The sequence below is a fragment of the Trichosurus vulpecula genome, chromosome 6 (assembly GCF_011100635.1).
Source record: "Trichosurus vulpecula isolate mTriVul1 chromosome 6, mTriVul1.pri, whole genome shotgun sequence".
NCBI classification, from domain to species: domain Eukaryota; kingdom Metazoa; phylum Chordata; class Mammalia; order Diprotodontia; family Phalangeridae; genus Trichosurus; species Trichosurus vulpecula.
The window spans coordinates 147,230,053-147,248,957 of NC_050578.1; the positions used below are offsets into that span (position 1 = coordinate 147,230,053).

Here is an 18,905-nt window from a genome sequence, read left to right on the forward strand (position 1 = left end):
ACAAAAAACAAACGAACTATGGGACTACCAGTGCCATCAATGTTGATAATTTGGGTTCATTTTAGTGAAAGAAGTTTGTTAACAAGAAAGAAATAAAGAGTAGCTGACAGATTCCACTGCCTCATCCCTTTAGAATATATCCTAGGCAAGTCTGATCAAAGAGCTTGCTGAATCATTTTTTTGGGATGAATCAACCACACTTATTACAGAACTTGCTATATTGGCCTAGCAAGGAAGAAAAGCCATCACCTACTGTTTAAGCTAATAGCACCTTACTCAATGAATGTGACCAGAGCTCTCAACACAATTTGACTGATATGGCATTTAAATGGAAACTTTAATAATATTGTCATTTATATTACATTGCCATGGTCCAGTCATAAGCACTGAATATAACCCCAGCTATTTAAATTCGTCATTCCTTTAGGAAGTACTATGTATTTGAATTTCTACAGGTACTTTGATGTTCTGAAGGAATGATATCCAAATATATTATTCACTTCGTAGTCTTCTTGAATGAGATTTACCCTTCTGCTACTCTTGGATTTTGTTATTATTATTTAGAAATCTGGCTTCAAAATTTTTGGAGGTTGAGAGGTTTGTTTGTTTTTTTTTTTTTTCCTATCCTACAACTTTGCTGAAGCTATTAATTATTTTGGTTAGCATCTTTTCTGATTCCCTGGAATTTTCTAAATAAACTGTCTGTCAAAAGCAAATATAAATTTAGCTCCTCTTTTCCTATCTTTCTCTTTTCATTTCTTTCTTTCATTTTAACACTATTGTTAGCATTTCCAGAGATATATAATAATGGAGAGAGGAGATAGCCTTGTTTTTCCTGGTTACTTTAGGGACGAAACATTCTAGTATATCTAGATCACATACAATCTGTGCTTTTCATTTTACATAGACAACCTATTTATATTAAAATGGTCCATAGATACTTAAACTTTGTAGGGCTTTTTGTTTGTTTTTCTGGTATAAATGACTGTTGTACTTTGTGAAAGGCTTTTTTACACATACATTAAGATAATCATCTGTAAATTAGATTATTTTGATTTGATTAACAATTGTCATTGTTTTCTGACTTTTGAACCATCCTTTCTACTTACTGTAAATCCAACTTGGACATGATGAATTATTTCTTCAAAGAATTTCTGTAGTCCATTTAATGGCATATTATTTAAACTTTTTGAATCAATGTTCTTAAATGATACTTATTCACAGATCTCCTTCTATGCTTTATTCTTCCCTAGATTAGATATTGGAAATATGTTTGTTTCATAAAATTAATCTGCAGCATACTTTCTCAATTTTTGAGAATATTTAGTGGAAATAGTAGTGTTGGCATTATTATTATTTAGAGTTTGATAAAATTATCCTGTCAATCCATCAATATCAGAAGTAACCTAACTATCCAATTTGGTAGTTCTTCATAGTCATTCCTATTTCATTTTTCTGTGATCAGGTTATTTAGGCCCTCCATATGCTCTTTCATTTGTTTAGCCATTTTATGCTTTTGAAGGTATTCTTTAGGATTAATCTTAAGCCCCAAATGTCTTCTTTCTGGGAATATTTGACTTGATTTGTCATGGAGATATCTAAATTTTTATATGATGACCAGGGAGCTCTCCTGAGCCTTATGGACATCCACTCTATCGTATACAGGGCAACTAAGATCAATTAAATAATTGTCATTGAACATGTTAGAAAAGACAGCATCATTCTGTCCACTGTTCTCTACACAGTGGTCTGACCAGGCAGCACTTTCTGGTTTCCCAGAAAATCTTGAATTATAGCCATTTTTAAGGACAGCCAATGACTATTAGTTTCAATGATCACAGAAGATCAATAACCTTCCAGATACATGGCCTTTCAAGTTAGTCATGTATAATAATAATTATTGTCTACATGGTATTTAAAATTTTGCAAAGTATTTTATTTTCATTACTTAATTTGACCCATATAGCAACCACAATAAAGTACTAACTGTAGATATAATTATTCTTCTTTTTCAGATGAAGAAAATGAGGCCCAAAGAAATTTATTTACTTGCATATACTCACATAGCTAATGAGGGTCAGGGGCAGGATCTGATGCCAAGCCTTTCTGATTTTAAGTCCAACGCTGCACTTTGACACAGTATCTTTATGCATATGTGCCTATCAAAAACAAAAAAAGCCTACATGAAACCATTGCTTCCAAATATATGTATAAAAATCAAAAGAATTGTTGGAATATAATTTTAGTATATGTATAATTCTGATTTTAAAAGAATCATAAATTCTACTAAGGATATTGCCTTATGAATGGTTCTGTGAAAGGTAGTTCTCTTATAACATGTTTCTTCCATCAGAGCTTTCAGAGCTACAAACCAGTCTAATGACACTAATTCCAATAGTAATACCTTCAATTAATCTTTGATGTTTTGTTCTCTTCTGTCTGTATTTATTACACCATGCATTAAGAACAAGCCATTCTATATCTTAGGCTTGCTGGAATGGAATAGGGAAAGATTATTAGACCTGAAGTGAGAAGATGTGGGTTCAAATTTGTGCTCTGCCATGAGTCATCTGCTCTCTGAGAATCATTTTGCTTATCTGTAAAAGTAGAGAATTGGAATCAGTGAACTGATTTTGTGTGTGTGTGTTTGTGTGTGTGTGTTTGTGTGTGTGTGTATGTGAGTGAGTGAGTGAGTGAGTGATCAAAAAATAATTACGATGGAGCCACCCTGTAGATGGATGATACACTCTGATCTTAGCTGGTCCAATCCTTGTATGGTAAAATATATGTGTGTGTATGTGTGCATACACAGATATACATATATATGTGTATATATATATATATATATATATATATATATATATATATATATATATATATATATACAAATGTGTGTGTATGTGTGCATACACAGATATACATATATATGTGTATATATATGTATATGTGTATATATATATACAAGAAATTTCATTATGCTTCCAATGGTCTTACTATTGTTTAAGTCCACAGTTTGATCCAACGTGACTGAGTCAGGAGAGTTGATCTCATCCGTAATGCTGTGATCAACCTAATGTGAGATGATGAACATACACAACTACCACAAGGGGCCCAAACAGAGAGAATAGGTCGAGTCAAATAGTCAATTTATGAACACTTTCTGTATCCTATCCCCTGATATGATATCAACTTGTGGAATATGTTTTTATTCCTGCATATGGCTTCTCATTTATCTTATTCCCTTTGATTTTGACAGTCTAACAAGCATAGGTTCCTAATAGAGCCTGGCTTATACTTTCTTAGATTCCAATTCTGGCCTTATTCACCTTTTTCCAAGAATGAGGCACTTTCTCTAATAATCTTTAAGTGCCAGGCTACTAAGGGTGATCTGAGCCACTTATAACAGATGAAGTATATCCTTTGATACTGAGAAGAAAAAGAAACTGCCAAATATGATTACAGAACCAGTGTGTATGATATCTGAAATAATGTCTAGAATAAGGGAAGTACCATAGAATTGCAGAAGTTCTGATTTTTATGAAAGAGAAGAGGCTAATGTTTGACTTTAATTACTGTGAGAGTTCTAGAATGTGTTACTAAAGATATGCTTTAGTGGCCACCTAAGTAAGGAAGCAAAAGTTAAGAAGAAAAACCTGACTTTAAAAAGATTAAGTTACGAGAGATAAACTGTATTTCTTGCTATAATATTATTTTTGTTGGTTTTTTTTTCATTGTGTCGTTCAGTGATTTCAGTTGTGGCTGACTCTCTATGACCCCATTTGGGGTTTTCTTGGGAAAGAGACTGTAGTGGTTTGCCATTTCCTTCTCCAAGTCATTTTACAAATAAGGAACTGAGGCAAACAGAGCTATGTCACTTGCCCAGGGTCACATGGCTAGGAAGTATCTGAGGCCAAATTGGAAATCAAGAAGATGAGTCTCCCTGGCTTCAGGTCCAGCCCTCCATCTACTTGTCTTTAGTATCATTAAATTAGCAAATTTGGGGAATGTCATAGATATGTTGTTTTGATTTTAGAAAAAGTATATTTTTAATATCTCATGCTATTCTTATGGAAATGATGGAGAGATTGTAGAACAATTAGATGGATTCATGACTAGGCAAGTAGTTTCTCTCAGAACAATCATCCATTAACAATTTGCTGTCAACTTGAAAAGAAGTCTTCAGTGGAGTGTCATAACAATCTGTGTTTGGTTCTATGCCGGTAAACAATTTTAATAATGACTTGGAAAAAAATCATAGGTAGCATGCTTATCACATTTTCAGGGGACAAAAGGTAGGAGGAATAGCTAACCCAAATGACTTTCGTACTGTGAGCCCAGAATGCTGTGTATTATTATTATTTTAAAATATGATGCAGGGGGCCCTGCTTGAGGGCCTAATAAAAACAGGAGGCTGGTTACATTTGGCTCTCTGGGCTATAGTTTTCTGACCTCTGATTTAGTCCAGCCCCTCCGTTTTACAGATGAGACATCTGGGGCCTAGGGATGTTAAACCAAGGATGTTTGTAAGTGTCTTCACTTCCTCTCACTTTGAAAATGTGGTTGGTAAGATGATGGGTATCACTTTCTGTGATACTTTTCTGTGTTATATACACAATGAATACCTTTCAATTTTCAAATATGCATGGGCATTGGGTTACCTTTAGAAGTGTAGTGATGAGCAGATCTACAACTGAACAAGGGACCTTGTTTTTTGAAAATTAAGCAGGTCTTCTGGAGTTCTGGCCTTTGACCTTCCCTTCTATCCTTCTCTGGTTCAGACAGAATTGTACTGTTGAAGGAAAATGTGCCTGGTCACTCTGCTCTTATATTTTTCTCCCCCTCCTCATTCTGGTGGCCCAGGTAAATTTTGGGTGACCCTCCTGGCCTTTTTTACTGACCTGTGTTTTTTGTCTCGATCTAAGCCAGGAAACAGAAATGTGGTATTGCTTTACCTCTCTATTTTCCTTTCTCCCTCCTCTCCCTTTCCTTCATTTCATTCACCTTGTGCTGGGAGTTGAGAAGTCTTTCTCCAGTTATAATAGGCCTGTTAGACCCAAGAGAGGAAATTCTGTGCTGTCTTCTTGATAGAAATAATTATGCACCTTATCTCTTCAGTATTATTGCTAATGTTGTTGCTTTAAAAAATAAAACTCATTAATGATATATGTTAACTTAAGAATGACCGGGTTAATACATGGACCATATACTTGCTAGTTCGATTTATATGAGGTGAACATGTTATTACTAAGTTAAGAGTTCCCTTGAAACAAATATTCTCATAGTTCCCAATAAATATATAGTTTTCTCTGGAGCAAAAAAAAAGGTTTTGTTATCTTCTATGATTCATCTATTCTGGTGAGCTAAAATTGAGGCCAAAATCTTCCAGGACTTCTGGCAACCTAACAGATTTAGGGACACAACATACTCAACTGCTGATGAAAAAGGGGACTTGTGTCCAGTATTAGCGACTTAATGAATGTTTTATCTAGGAATCAATTTCATGTCTCTTAAATGGAAATTCATCATTTCATCCATTTTACTCAGCTTCCTGGTTAGATCACACACTCCCTAAGGTCAAAGGCTATATCCAATTTCATCTTCACAAACCCAGTTACTGCTGTTATATTCTGCATAAGGAAGGGCCTTAATACATACTTAGGGGCTGGACCTGTGATTTCTTTGGTGTAGACAATTCCTAAATTAGAAAACTCCCTCTACCAATGCAGGTCAGAACTTTCTAAGGAATTACCTAGAGCCCTGAGAGGTTAAGTGAATTACCCAGTGATCAGTCCATGTGTATCAGAGGCAGCATTTGAAGTAGCTCTTTATGACTGTTATCTACTACAACTCACTACCCATTAGTACGTATTAGTTGATAAGGATTTCCTTTCCAATCCCTCATATTATTCTCAGATTAGCCTACTGTAAACACATGATTTAAACCCATTATTCAGTATAATAGTTAACCTAAACTAATTTTCAAGGCCCTGCATAAACTGTTCTCTCCATTTCTTCATTTAATTTTTAATAAGAATTTATTAGTATTTTATCTCTCACCTCACCATACTAGCACATGTACCATTCCCCCTCTATTTCGCAGAGAGCCATCCCATATGACAAATGCTAATTTTTTGAGATGAAAAAAGGGTTGGGGCATAACTGATTGATACATTGAAAAAGTCCAGAAAAAAGTTGGACTGAAAGGGTCCACCTGTAGACCTCCCACTCCCAGTCCATGAAGTGATAGGTTTAGGGTGTCTTCTTATATCTGTCTATTTGAGTTCTACTCGATTTTTATTATTTTGTTACATTTACTTTTGATTTTTTTAAGTTGTTCTTTCCATTTACATTGCTGTAATTTGTAATACAGGTATATTGTCTTCCTGACTCTATTTTGCTCTGCATTATTTCATACAGCTCTTTCCATTCTACTATGAATTCATCACACACTTAATTTCTTATAACACAGTAATATTCCACTTTAGTCACATGTCACTATTTGTTTAGCCATTTTCCAATTGATGGACATTTACTTTGTTTCCAATTTTTAGCAATCATAAAACATTCTCTTATAAATATTTTGGAGTTTTGGGGACATTTGGCTTATTAATGGTTTCCTTAGTTCATTAGTTTCCTTAAGCTCATTAATAGAGTCTCTGGTTCAAAAGGTACGAATATTTTAGTCATCTGATTTGCGTAATTCCAAATTGTTTTCCAAAATGGTTATACAATTTCACAGATGTACCAACAATGTTTTAGTGAACCTGTCTTTCCCTAACACTCCCCCAACATTTACTGTTGCCATTTTTTGGTGATTTTTTCTAATTTACAAGGTGTGAGGTAAAACATCAGGTTTGACTTAATTTATATTTCTCTTATTACCAGTTATTTGGAGCAATTTTTCATGTTGTGATGCTATGCAGTTCTTTTGAGAACTGTGTCATATCCTTTGACCATTTCTTTATTGAGGAATGACTATGAGAGAGACAGACAGACAGACAGAGGCAGAAAGAGAGACAAAGAGGCAGAGAGGTAAAGATATATTGGCTATATATGTGTGTGCATATAAATATATATATGTATATATATTATATATGTGTGTGTGTGTGTATGTGCCTGTGTGTATATACTTACATATATAATTTGATACCAAAGTCTTATCAGAATAATTTAATAAAAGGTTTTTTTATATATATTTGATTACCTCCCTTCTTATCCTAAAAGCATCATTGTCTGTACAAAAGCCTTTCAGTTTCAAGTTCCCTCTTCTCCTGTAGAAACAGTACTACACTCCTTCAATTACTTTACTTTAATCTTTTTTTAAAGTGGACCTGTTCCAACTGGCTCTCTTCCCTTTACACCTTATGTTTTCATTTTCCTATTCAGCTAGCCCTGTTACTTAGTTTTGGCTTTTCATTTTTACATCCTTTACAAAAATGATTTTTCTCCCTATCCTCTTTATCTATTTTAACTTTCTTTTTACTCTAGATCCTTATTCTCTGTTTTATGTCCCTTACAATTCTTTAGTCTCTACCTTTTCTATACATTGTTCATGTAATCAAAGTTTCCAAAGTATCCAATCTAGGCTCTTCCTTCTATACTGTCTTGTAGGGCTTCATCCATGGATCCCCCTTTTTTCCATTTTTCCCCTGAATAATGTCAATTAATTTGAGTATCAAAGAGGACACTGCCCTGTCATAGGGCCATCCCCAACCATAATTCTGATAATGCAGCCCACCACTGATCTACCCTCTCTTGTTGACCATTTATTTTTAATAAATCTGCCTGAAAATCTCCTCCTCACTTCCTTGTTCTCCCATTCCTTTAGTTGCCCATTGGCCCTAGGAATTCCAATTCCCCACTACCCCAGGACAAGGAGACTTTTAAAGCACCAAATCCCCCAAGTTTCATCTAATATAAGAGCCTCATCTCTCTTCACAGATTATCTCTTTTTACTAATAGGACCATTCATCAGTGGAACCATCTCTTGTCTCTGAAGTAATGTTCTCTTCTTCCCCCTTTCCTTTTAAAATCTTTCCCTTTCTTCCCCTCCCACTCTCCTGTACAGTCTCCTCTTTCTGAGACCACAAAGGTCACCTTTCTCTTATCAATAACAATGAATTTGACCTTCACACACCATTTTTTCTCTTCCTCTGTTCTGCTTTCCCCCTTTTGTTTGCCTTTCTATATTGTAAAATAGTCCCACAAAAGAAACATTCACCTTTAGGCAGGGTACTTCCAGGTTCTATCCATAATACTCCCTTTCTATGCCTTCACTGTTACTTTTACCAAATTTCTACTTTCACTTTGCCTCTCTGCGTACATTTTGAGAGAGGTCTTTTATTATTCTTTCTGTAGTCATTTTGTTGCAGTTGCTGTCCTTGCCTCCTACATTTATCATTCATTCACTCCTACCTTTCTGTTTGGGGTGTCAAAGAAGAAAGAATATTTTTAATTCTAGCTTTCCTTCTAAAAACTTTTCAAACCTCTCTTTATTATTAAGTGTCTTTTTTTGGTCCCGTAAGGTTAAGGTCAGATTTGCAGGATAGGTCACCCTGGGCTACATCCTGAGCTCAACTGCTTTTTTGGCACACATTATTCCATTCCTTCCTACTCTTTCTAGTGGATGTAGAATAATCTTCTGTTATTTGAATGTCCTTTCCTTTATATTGGAATATATTTCTCCTGATGACTTACAAAGCTTTTTCTTTTAAATTAAATTCTTTAATTTAACCATTATGCATCTTAAAATAAACTGTCTAGCTGTTGGGTTTTTTGTTTGTTTTCCATAGAAGTAATATGTGGATTCTTTCCATAGGGAGTTAATTTTTATGTTAAGCTATGGTAAGTTCTCTTCTACTATTTCCTTCATTATAGTGCTATGGTTTTTTGTCATGGCTTGATCTTCTGAAAGACTTATGAACCTTGGGTTATCTCTATGAATTCTGTATTTGAGCTCAGTAAAGTAAGCATATTTTCTTGTAATGTTATTTTTTTTGCTTTTCTTCTTCTAGATTATCCTTAACCTGTGTGTATTTACATTCCTAGTCAGTTATTCTCTATTTTTTATGGGGAAGAGGGGAGGTTGTATATTGAAGATTCAAGTTTTTCTCTTCTGTTATATGCAGGGCATAAACCCTGATCTCATAAATGTCTTCTCTATGATTCATTTCTAATTAATCCCTTCAATACCCAAATTATATTGCAAGTCCTCCTTGGACTAATCCCATGCCTTTCCAATGAGACTGTACTACACATCATTTTGGTTTAGCTGCATATTGTCTTTATTCTTTCATCTTCTACCTCTTCTACCAAAATCATACTACAAAGTCTTATTGAAGTATGGAGAATGTGTTATATAGTAGAACACAAGATCTGGAAGTTCCCATCAAGGTAGAATGGTAAGGAACACATTACTATTATGTTCATTATCTCAAGATCAGCCTACTTAAGTTCATACTTGCTTACTATCAGATGAATCACATATTGATAACTTTTTTGGCCAAAGTGATACTCACGAATTCTCTACTAAGTTATGTACAAATTGCAGCCTTCTTTGATCTAGGGAATTGTCACATCAATTAAACTACAGTTTCCTAAATTTTGAAACATTTTACACTTGACATACTTACTGTGTAATAATTTTCAAAGTGCATCATATCTCTATGTTCTGCTTCTCTAATTAGAGGATAAACAATATGAGGGTGTCTTTTTCTTTTTACATAAATAATGTGTATGCTATGAAAATAGATGTTTATTTAATATATAGGTGAATCTATAAATCAATAGTAGAACACATAACTAATTCTCCTCATTCCTCATGGTAGGTGGGTTGACTTGTAACTTGGCTGAGGATCTGAAGGTATACGAGGCTTGTTTTCTATTTATTAAATATAATCAAATTCCTAAAAAGTCAGCATCAAAGTTATATCAAGATATGTTGGTGGGGAAGCAGTAGATGGATATATTTTATTAATGAAAGTTAATTAAAAAAGAATTAATTTGCTGGGGTTTTTGCATTTAGGGAAACTGAAGTACTGCATTATATGAAAAATGTAGCACAAGCCCAAAAGTTCACAACAAGTCCACTTTGCACATAGAGGATGATAAACAGTAATAGAGTATAAACAACCTAAGATAAAGGCTTATAGAAAAATATCAAGGAAAACAAAACTGTTCAAGTAAGTCACACAGTTTTTCTGAATGTGCCAATATTTATTATGGTGAATAAATTGTGTTATTCACTGTGGAAACAGTTTATTTTCTACTGAGAATTGGAGACAGGAGACTTTTGAAAGAGGTTTTATTTTTAGATCAAAAAGTGTATGAATAATTTTCTGTATTTTGGAACTTCAAATAGGAAACACAGAGCAAGTTTTAATGCATTGGAATAAATCACAATGGAACTTTTACTATGTTGAATACATAGAGATTAACCACACAGAAATAATGAATGGTGCTTTATTTGAACAGGATCAAAAAGGCAGGTGGTATCTAGGATGATGGATCAGTTAATAGAAGATTTTTTCTACTTTCTGTCAAGTGGTTATTTTCATGTTAGTTACATTGTTGCCATAAGCTGAATCAATCCATTGTTGGTCTCATATTCTGTCTACTGCTCAGTTTGAGCAAAAACTTCTGGTTACCTTTGAGCCCAAACACAATTGTAGTCTAGTCTATATTCAAAAGCCAATGGGTAGAAGTTTACAGATTTCTTGGTCCAAAGAAAGGGACCAAAGATATATATATATATATACACACACACATATATATAGATAGACAGATAGATAGATAGATATAGATAGATAGATATAGATATAGATACATATAGATACATAGATATAGATACATATAGATACATAGATATATATACATACATATATATAGATATATATATATACATATATATGTATATATATATATGAATTGACATTAATTTCACAATGTTGTCAGAAGTGTGCAGTGGGTTATAAGGGTGCATGCATTTGTTGGAAGGGTACAGTGGGTTATAATTCACTAATTGTAGGACTGTACTTAGGGAAATTGATTCTCATTTTCATTCAAATCACATGTTTTCAAGTACATGTATTGAGTGACTCAAAGCTTCTCTTGGAAACAAAGACATTTTCAGTAGAATTGAGTAGAGGTTTTCATGAGAAAGATGACCAAAAAAGCAAGAGCAATAGAAAACTAATCATAGATATAAGGTGTTGTGGTGCTGTAGATAGACACTGGCTCTAGCATCAGAAGTCCCAGGTTCAAATTCCATCTCTGTTAGCTGATAACTACATCACCTTGGGGAAATAGTTAATTTTCTCTTGGGCCTTAATTTCCTTAATTGTAAAATGAAAGGGTTGCATTAAGTGACATCTAAAGTCCCTTCCATCACTAGATCTGTGATTCTACTATTATTTTGATCCCAATATACTCAGATGGTATCTATGAAAAAAATAATACATCTTAAGAAAAAAGAATTGTTGTTGGGAATGGTGGTACCTGCCTGTGTTCTTTAATCCTAGAAAGGTCAAAGTTGGCAGATCTCTTAAGCTTGAGAGTTTTGAGTGTCAGTGGGCTGTCCTGATCAGATGCTTGCACTATGTTCAACATTATATGATAAGCCTTGGGAAATAGGGATCGTCACCAGGTAAGCAGACCCAAGAAGGAAATGGAGCTGGTCAAATCTCTGGTGAAAAATCAATATTCATATCAAATTCATGAATAATTTCATCCAGTGTCAGAAAAGGAGACTCAATCTTTAAAAAAAAAGGCATTGATTAAGTAAAAGATATTGCAGGTACGAACTAAAAGAATATGACAGAGTAAAATTGACTACATTTCAGCAGATAGGAAAAGATTTACTATTAACATGGGAGTCATCCCTATGTCACCTATCTTTGTACAGTCAGACCGTTGGAGTCTCAGAGCTCAGATCAGAATTTATAATAAGCAAAAATAAAAATAACACTAAAAAGTTATGTCATACAATTAAAGATATTTAATCCTGAATTAAACTATTGAAAAATGAAAAAAGAAATACAAATCAGAAATAACATCAATACTAATTTGAATATTTTGATCCAGAAATTATATCAGTATTAATTCTTTACTATAACAAATAGTTTAAGGGAGCCCAGAGAGTGCAATATTCAGTAAACATTTGATTTACTTGTCAAATAGAGAAAGATGACTCTCAAAGGTAACACAAGGTTAGAATATAAACTCATTTATAAAACTTATAAGGGATGATGATAAGTGATTATAAGCAATGTCTTCTTGTAAAGCAGAGTGAAGCAGAAAAGTATAAAGCCTGTCTTAAAAATGGTAAAAATCTAAGTACACAAAGCTATTCCAAGGATATTCAAGGACAAAAAATGGAAAGACAGACAGAAGAGAAATGAGGGAGGGGTTGCAAAAACAAAGCATTTCAGCATTTTTTTTTGTCAAGGATAGTGGTACTGTCCACTTGGACCTTAACATAACAATCCTGGTAAAGAAAAAAAAAAGACAGAATTACCACTAAGGAAAACAGATGGGGAAAAACATTCCTATTGGATCAACTATATACATACAGAGGAGATCCCATACTGGACATGATGCAATTTGAGAGCATTGAGAGTTTAAAGCACAAGGTATAAAAAAGAGAAAAAGATACCAAAGGGATAGAGTAAAAAAAAATGACCCAAACCTTAAACCTTATCAATACCAAACAAATAGTGAAAGAAATAGTGACTTTCCCATCTATTCAAAAACTTGATTAAGATCATCTATGCATGAATTGAAGGCATTCTTAGTTAGGGTATTGGTAGAGAATAAGTAGACTTTTTCAAACTATACTTAATGATAGACCACATATTTACCATCACACAATTATTTAAAGATTTATGTCTTGTCCATCTATACCAAAAAGACCAAATAAATGGCGAGTTTCTATTGTCCAGATTTCAACATGAATTCAAATGGACAACTGATAAAACTTTCCCAACACTAATTGTATGTGTATACATATATATATATATATATATGTGTGTGTGTGTGTGTGTGTGTATGTATATACACACACACATATATATATACATATATATGTATATAATGTGTGTATGGATGTGTGTGTATATATATATATATATATATGTATGTTGAAAAGAAAGAAGAATGTGAATTAGATTGCTTTTGAGAAATTGTAAGTACTTTACTGATGCTAAGCTTTCCATCACATTGAGGACTCTTCTCCCTCAACTTTTAGCATAAATTTTTTGCAAGTTATCAGTGAAACCTGAAAAACTATTGCCTTTGAAGAAGCAAAATGAGCATCACACAGAGGTCAATCAAAAGACATGTGCTAGGTATAAGCAGGCTACAACATATAACCAATGAAAAACTTGGAAGAAGGATGGGAGTAAAAGATGTTTTCAAGGAATTTTATGACAGAAAGAAAAGATGGATTGTTCACATGGCAAGAGTGAGGGGTGACGGATGACCAGAATCACCTTCCTAATCTGCTCTCCTACCTTTCTAGTCTTATATTTTACAATACTCCAGTCTCTCTATGATACTACTATACCGGTCTACTTGAAGTTACTCAAATATGGCATTCAGCCTCTATCTACGAAAAAATAATACATCTTAAGAAAAAAAGAATTGTTGTTGGGAATGGTGGTACATGCCTATGTCCTTTAATACTAGAAAGGTCAAAGTTGGCAGATCTCTTAAGCTTGAGAGTTTTGAGTGGCAGTGGGCTATCCTGATTGTTGTTATAACTGTATCTTTGTTTTTGCCCTATCTGCACCCCTTTCTTAGAATACTTTGCTTTCTTGCCTCTGCCTATTAGTTTCCCTTACTTCCTTTTATACTTACCTCAGGTTCTGCCTTTTTCAGGAGTCTTTTCCTCCAACTACCAGTGCCTTTCCCTCTAAAATCATTTCCTATCCATTTTCTATATTTCTAGTGTGTACCTAATTATTTAAATGTTGTCTTCCGCATTAGAATGTGAGGCAGTCCTTGAGTGTAGGTAATAATTTTACATTTCTTTTTATCTCAGGCAATTAGTGAAATCCCTGGCATGCAGTAAGTACCTAGTAAATGTTTGTTGACTTTATGAAGCATTAGACTATCATTTAAGTAGGAAAAAAGCTAAATCCAGAGAAATTTCAGATTCATAGATTATTTGTTTAATTTAGGATAAGCAAGTGAAGTTTTGTGATGGACAGAATTGATTGTTTTATTTGGAATGTGAGTTGGATAAGAGCTCGCAGATTTCTTACTTCAGTTGAATGAGCACACCAAGTAACAGTGGTGTTTAACAAACAGCTGCCATGTTATATCTTCAAAATGGTTTGTGAATCTTAGCTGGGAGCACTAAATTACTGAAGTCAGTGAGGTATTTTTTTTAATTTAAATTTATTTATTTAACATATTTGGTTTTCAGCGTTGATTTTCACAACAGTTTGAATTACAAATTTTCTCCCCATTTCTACCCTCCCCCCCACTCCAAGATGGCTTACATTCTGGTTGCCCTGTTCCCCAGTCAGCCCTCCCCTCTATCACCCCTCTCCCCTCTCATCCCCTTTTCCCTTCCTTTCTTGTAGGGCAAGATAAATTTCTATGCCCCATTGCCTGTGTATCTTATTTTTTAGTTGCATACAAAAACTTTTTTTTTTGAACATCTGATTTTAAAACTTTGAGTTCCAAATTCTCTCCCCTCTTCCCTTCCCACCCACCCTCTCTAAGAAGTCGAGCAATTCAACCTAGGCCACACATGTATCTTTATGTATAATCCTTCCACAATACTCAGGTTGTAAAAGGCTAATTACATTTTGCTCCTTCCCAACCCATCCCGCTTTATTGAATTTTCTCCCTTGACCCTGTCCCCTTTCCAAAGTGTTTGTTTTGATTACCTCTACCGCCATCTGCCCTCCCCTCCATCATCCCCCCCCCCTTTTATTTTATTTTTTTTTATCTTCCTCCCTCTTCTTTCCTGTGGGGTAAGATACCTAACTGAGTATGTATGGTATTCCCCCTCAGGCCAAATCTGATGAGAGCAAGGTTCACTCATTGCCCCCTCACCTGCCCTCTCCCCTTCTCCCACAGAACTGCTTCCTCTTGCCACCTTTATGCGAGATAATCCACCTCATTCTATCTCTCCCTATCTCCCTCTCTCAGTATGTTGCTCTCTCATCCCTTAATTTCATTTTATTTCTTTTAGATATCTTCCCTTCATCTTCAACTCACCCTGTGTCTGCACTCTCTCTTTTACATATATATATATATGTATATATATATATATAAACACACACATATATATACACATACATACACATACATACATATACACATAGATATATACATACATACACATTCACTTATATATACATAAACATATACATATATATATGTATGTATATATATATATATATATATATATACATAAACATATATATATATATATATGCATATTCCCTTCAACTACCCTAACACTGAGGTCTCATGAATCATACACATCATCTTTCTATGTAGGAATGTAAACAAAACAGTTCAACTTTAGTAAGTCCCTTGCAATTTCCATTTCTTGATTACCTTTTCATGCTTCTCTTGATTCTTGTGTTTGAAAGTCAAATTTTCTATTCAGTTCTGGTCTTTTCACTGAGAAAGCCTGAAAGTGCTCTATTTTATTGAAAATCCATATTTTGCCTTGGAGCATGATACTCAGTTTTGCTGGGTAGGTGATTCTTGGTTTTAATCCTAGCTCCATTGACCTTCGGAATATCGCATTCCAAGCCCTTTGATCTCTTAATATAGAAGCTGCCAGATCTTGGGTTATTCTGATTGGGTTTCCACAATACTCAAATTGTTTCTTTCTGGCTGCTTGCAGTATTTTCTCCTTGATCTGGGAGCTCTGGAATTTGGCAGCAATATTCCTAGGAGATTTCTTTTGGGGATCTATTTGAGGAGGTGATTGATGGATTCTTTCAATTTCTATTTTGCCCTGTGACTCTAGAATATCAGGGCAGTTCTCCTTGATAATTTCTTGAAAGATGGTATCTAGGCTCTTTTTTTGATCATGGCTTTCAGGTAATCCAATAATTTTTAAATTATCTCTCCTGAATCTATTTTTCAGGTCAGTGGTTTTTCCAAGGAGATATTTCACATTGTCTTCCAATTTTTCATTTCTTTGGTTCTGTTTTATAATATCCTGATTTCTCATCAAGTCACTAGCTTCCCCTTGCTCCAATCTAATTTTTAAAGTAGTATTTTCTTCAGTGGTCTTTTGGACCTCCTTTTCCGTTTGGCTAATTCTGCCTTTCAAGGCATTCTTCTCCTCATTGGCTTTTTGGAGCTCTTTTGCCATTTGAGTTAGTCTGTTTTTTAAGGTGTTGTTTTCTTCAGAGTATTTTTCAGTATTTTTTTGGGTCTCCTTTAGCAAGTCATTGACTTGTTTTTCATGGTTTTCTCGCATCCTTCTCATTTCTCTTCCCAATTTTTCCTCTACTTCTCTAACTTGCTTTTCCAAATCCTTTTTGAGTTCTTTTATGGCCTGGGGCGAGTTCATGTTTTTCTTGGAGGCTTTTGTTGTAGGCTCTATGACTTTGTTGTCTTCTTTAGGCCGTATGTTTTGGTCTTCTTTGTCACCAAAGAAAGAATCCAAAGTCTGAGACTGAATCTGGGTGCGTTTTCGCTGCCTGGCCATATTCCCAACCAACTAACTTGACCCTTGAGTTTTTCAGTGGGGTATGAATGCTTGTAGACTAACGAGTTCTATGTTCCACGTTTGGGGGGGAGGTGCCAGCTCTGTCAGACAAGCGCTGCTCCTTCCCCAAGAACCCCCAAACCGAACTGGGCTTAGATATTCGGCAGGCTGTGCACCCCTGCTCTGGTCCGCCACTTAATTCCTCCCACCAGGTGGGCCTGGAGCCAGAAGTAACAACAGCTGTAACTGCCTCACCTCCGCTGCCCCCAGGGCTGGAAGCCGAACCGCGAACTCCTTCCACTCCCGCAACTTTTCCCACTAACATTCTCCGCAGTCTTTGGTGTTTGTGGGTTGAGGGGTCTGGTAACTGCCGCAGCTCACATATTCAGGGCGCTAGGGCCCCCTCCGCCTGGCTTCTGGTCTGGATGGTCCATGCCACTCAGGCTGGGCTCTGCTCCACTCTGTTCCCAGCTCCCAGCTCCCAGCTCTGTGTGGAATAGACCTCACCCAGAGACCATCCAGGCTGTCCTGGGCTGGAACCCTGCTTCCCTCTGCTGTTCTGTGGGTTCTGCCATTCTAGAATTGGTTCAGAGCCATTTTTTATAGGTTTTTGGAGGGACTCAGTAACGGAGCTCACTCTAGCCCCTGCTTACCAGCCACCATCTTCCAGTGAGGTATTTTATTCTCTGCATTACAACCTGGAACAAAAAGGTGTTCCATGAATTGTGGTTAGTGATGTATGTAGAGTACTGGACTCCAGGTTTTGTCCCAGGGGACTCATGAGTATAGAAAAGCTTTAAAACCAACAAATCCAAAGAAACACATAGTGAATTTGCTAAAAAGGAAATGGAGATTTACTACTTTGACATAATTTTATATTTTCCTATAATTTGCTTTTCAAAACAAATTGTGTTTTAAGTGTGGTGAAATTGATAAGGTTCCTACTTTAGAATTAGGAAGATTGGGAAAAGTTGTCTTTTCTAATCTTGGGCAAGTCACTTAAGTTTCTCAGTGACCCCAGAAACCCTCTAAGATAATAATGTACAGCCTATACTATGTAGATGAGTTACCAATCTACATAAGTACAGGAATCTTCAATACTAGGAATTCCCTACACTTAAGAAATTACAAGTCTAGCCTTCAGAATAGTGAAAAAGGAAAACTTCACTGATTGCAACTAATTGTGGAGAAGGCCTGAATTTAAAAAAAAATTAACAGCCAAATGTTTATATGGAAATGCAATTTTATTGTTGTCAAATGAATAGAATAATTTTCATTTGCTACTTATAAAATATTCTAAGAGAAGTGCTCTTGTGCCTTAATGCATAAATGGTGCTCTTCTAACGGGTACATTAATGGCTTATACATAATTAGGGATTTCTAATGTCCTTGCAAAGAAGTTTTCCTTTTAAAAAATCTAAGAATTCCTTCAGAACTGTTGCTCACTCTATTGATTTACATTATTTTGGCAAGGAAAAGGTCATTTTCATTATGATTTCAATTTAAATATCCCACATTCAAAAATACTGGAATGCAAATCAATGAGACTTGGAATGTCAAGAACAAGTTAGCAAACAGATTATATCAGATCAGTTTATCTACCCATAATTCAGGGATGAAAATTATTGCAAATTTAATTTTAAAAAATCCCTTGTTCCATTTGATGCCACCTAAAGGAGAAATTGGCTGCTTTATTTGTTTATACTTCATTCACCTTTGGTACTTTAGGCAACTACTTGGGGTAAGCCAATCATAAATTCTATTTCCAACTCAATTATTAGATGTATTTTAGAGTAATTTAAATTTCAAAAGGCATACTAAAATGAAGTTAATGGTATAATTTCAGCCCTAAAATTTAGCATCATGTAAGAAAAAAATTTTCTTCTTAATTAGTAATCTATTAAACCTACCTGACATTTAATATTTCATTTATTCTTTTATTCTTTGCACTGGAATATTTTGAGGTTGTCCTCATTCATCCTCCACTGACCTATTCCTCTGTTGCCTTATTATACTTGAGGTCAGTACATAGTAGGGTGCTTTGCACATAGAAAGCCCTCGATCAACATTTGTCGAAGTGGATCTTTTGAATGATAGCTGCCCAGGGGAAGCTTATCTGAGAGTGACCTTGGGTTCTTGGAAACTATGCAAGTGTAGTACAGTAAAAATAATCTGAGTTCCTACCAAGCTGGAAGGAGTTGAAATACAGGCCAGCAAAGTC

At 35.0% G+C, this 18,905-nt stretch overlaps 1 long non-coding RNA gene across 1 annotated transcript in view; it reads right to left on the reverse strand.

The window, feature by feature from the left end:
* Positions 1-2,068: 2,068 nt before the first annotated feature.
* LOC118853001 overlaps positions 2,069-18,905 on the reverse strand; it is a 123,366-nt gene continuing 106,529 nt past the window's right edge. Inside the window, exons 2-3 of the long non-coding RNA XR_005010647.1 lie at positions 11,497-11,683; positions 2,069-2,159 (exon numbers count right to left, since the gene is read on the reverse strand). This is a non-coding gene — a long non-coding RNA (uncharacterized LOC118853001). The remainder of the gene's footprint in view (positions 2,160-11,496; positions 11,684-18,905) is intronic.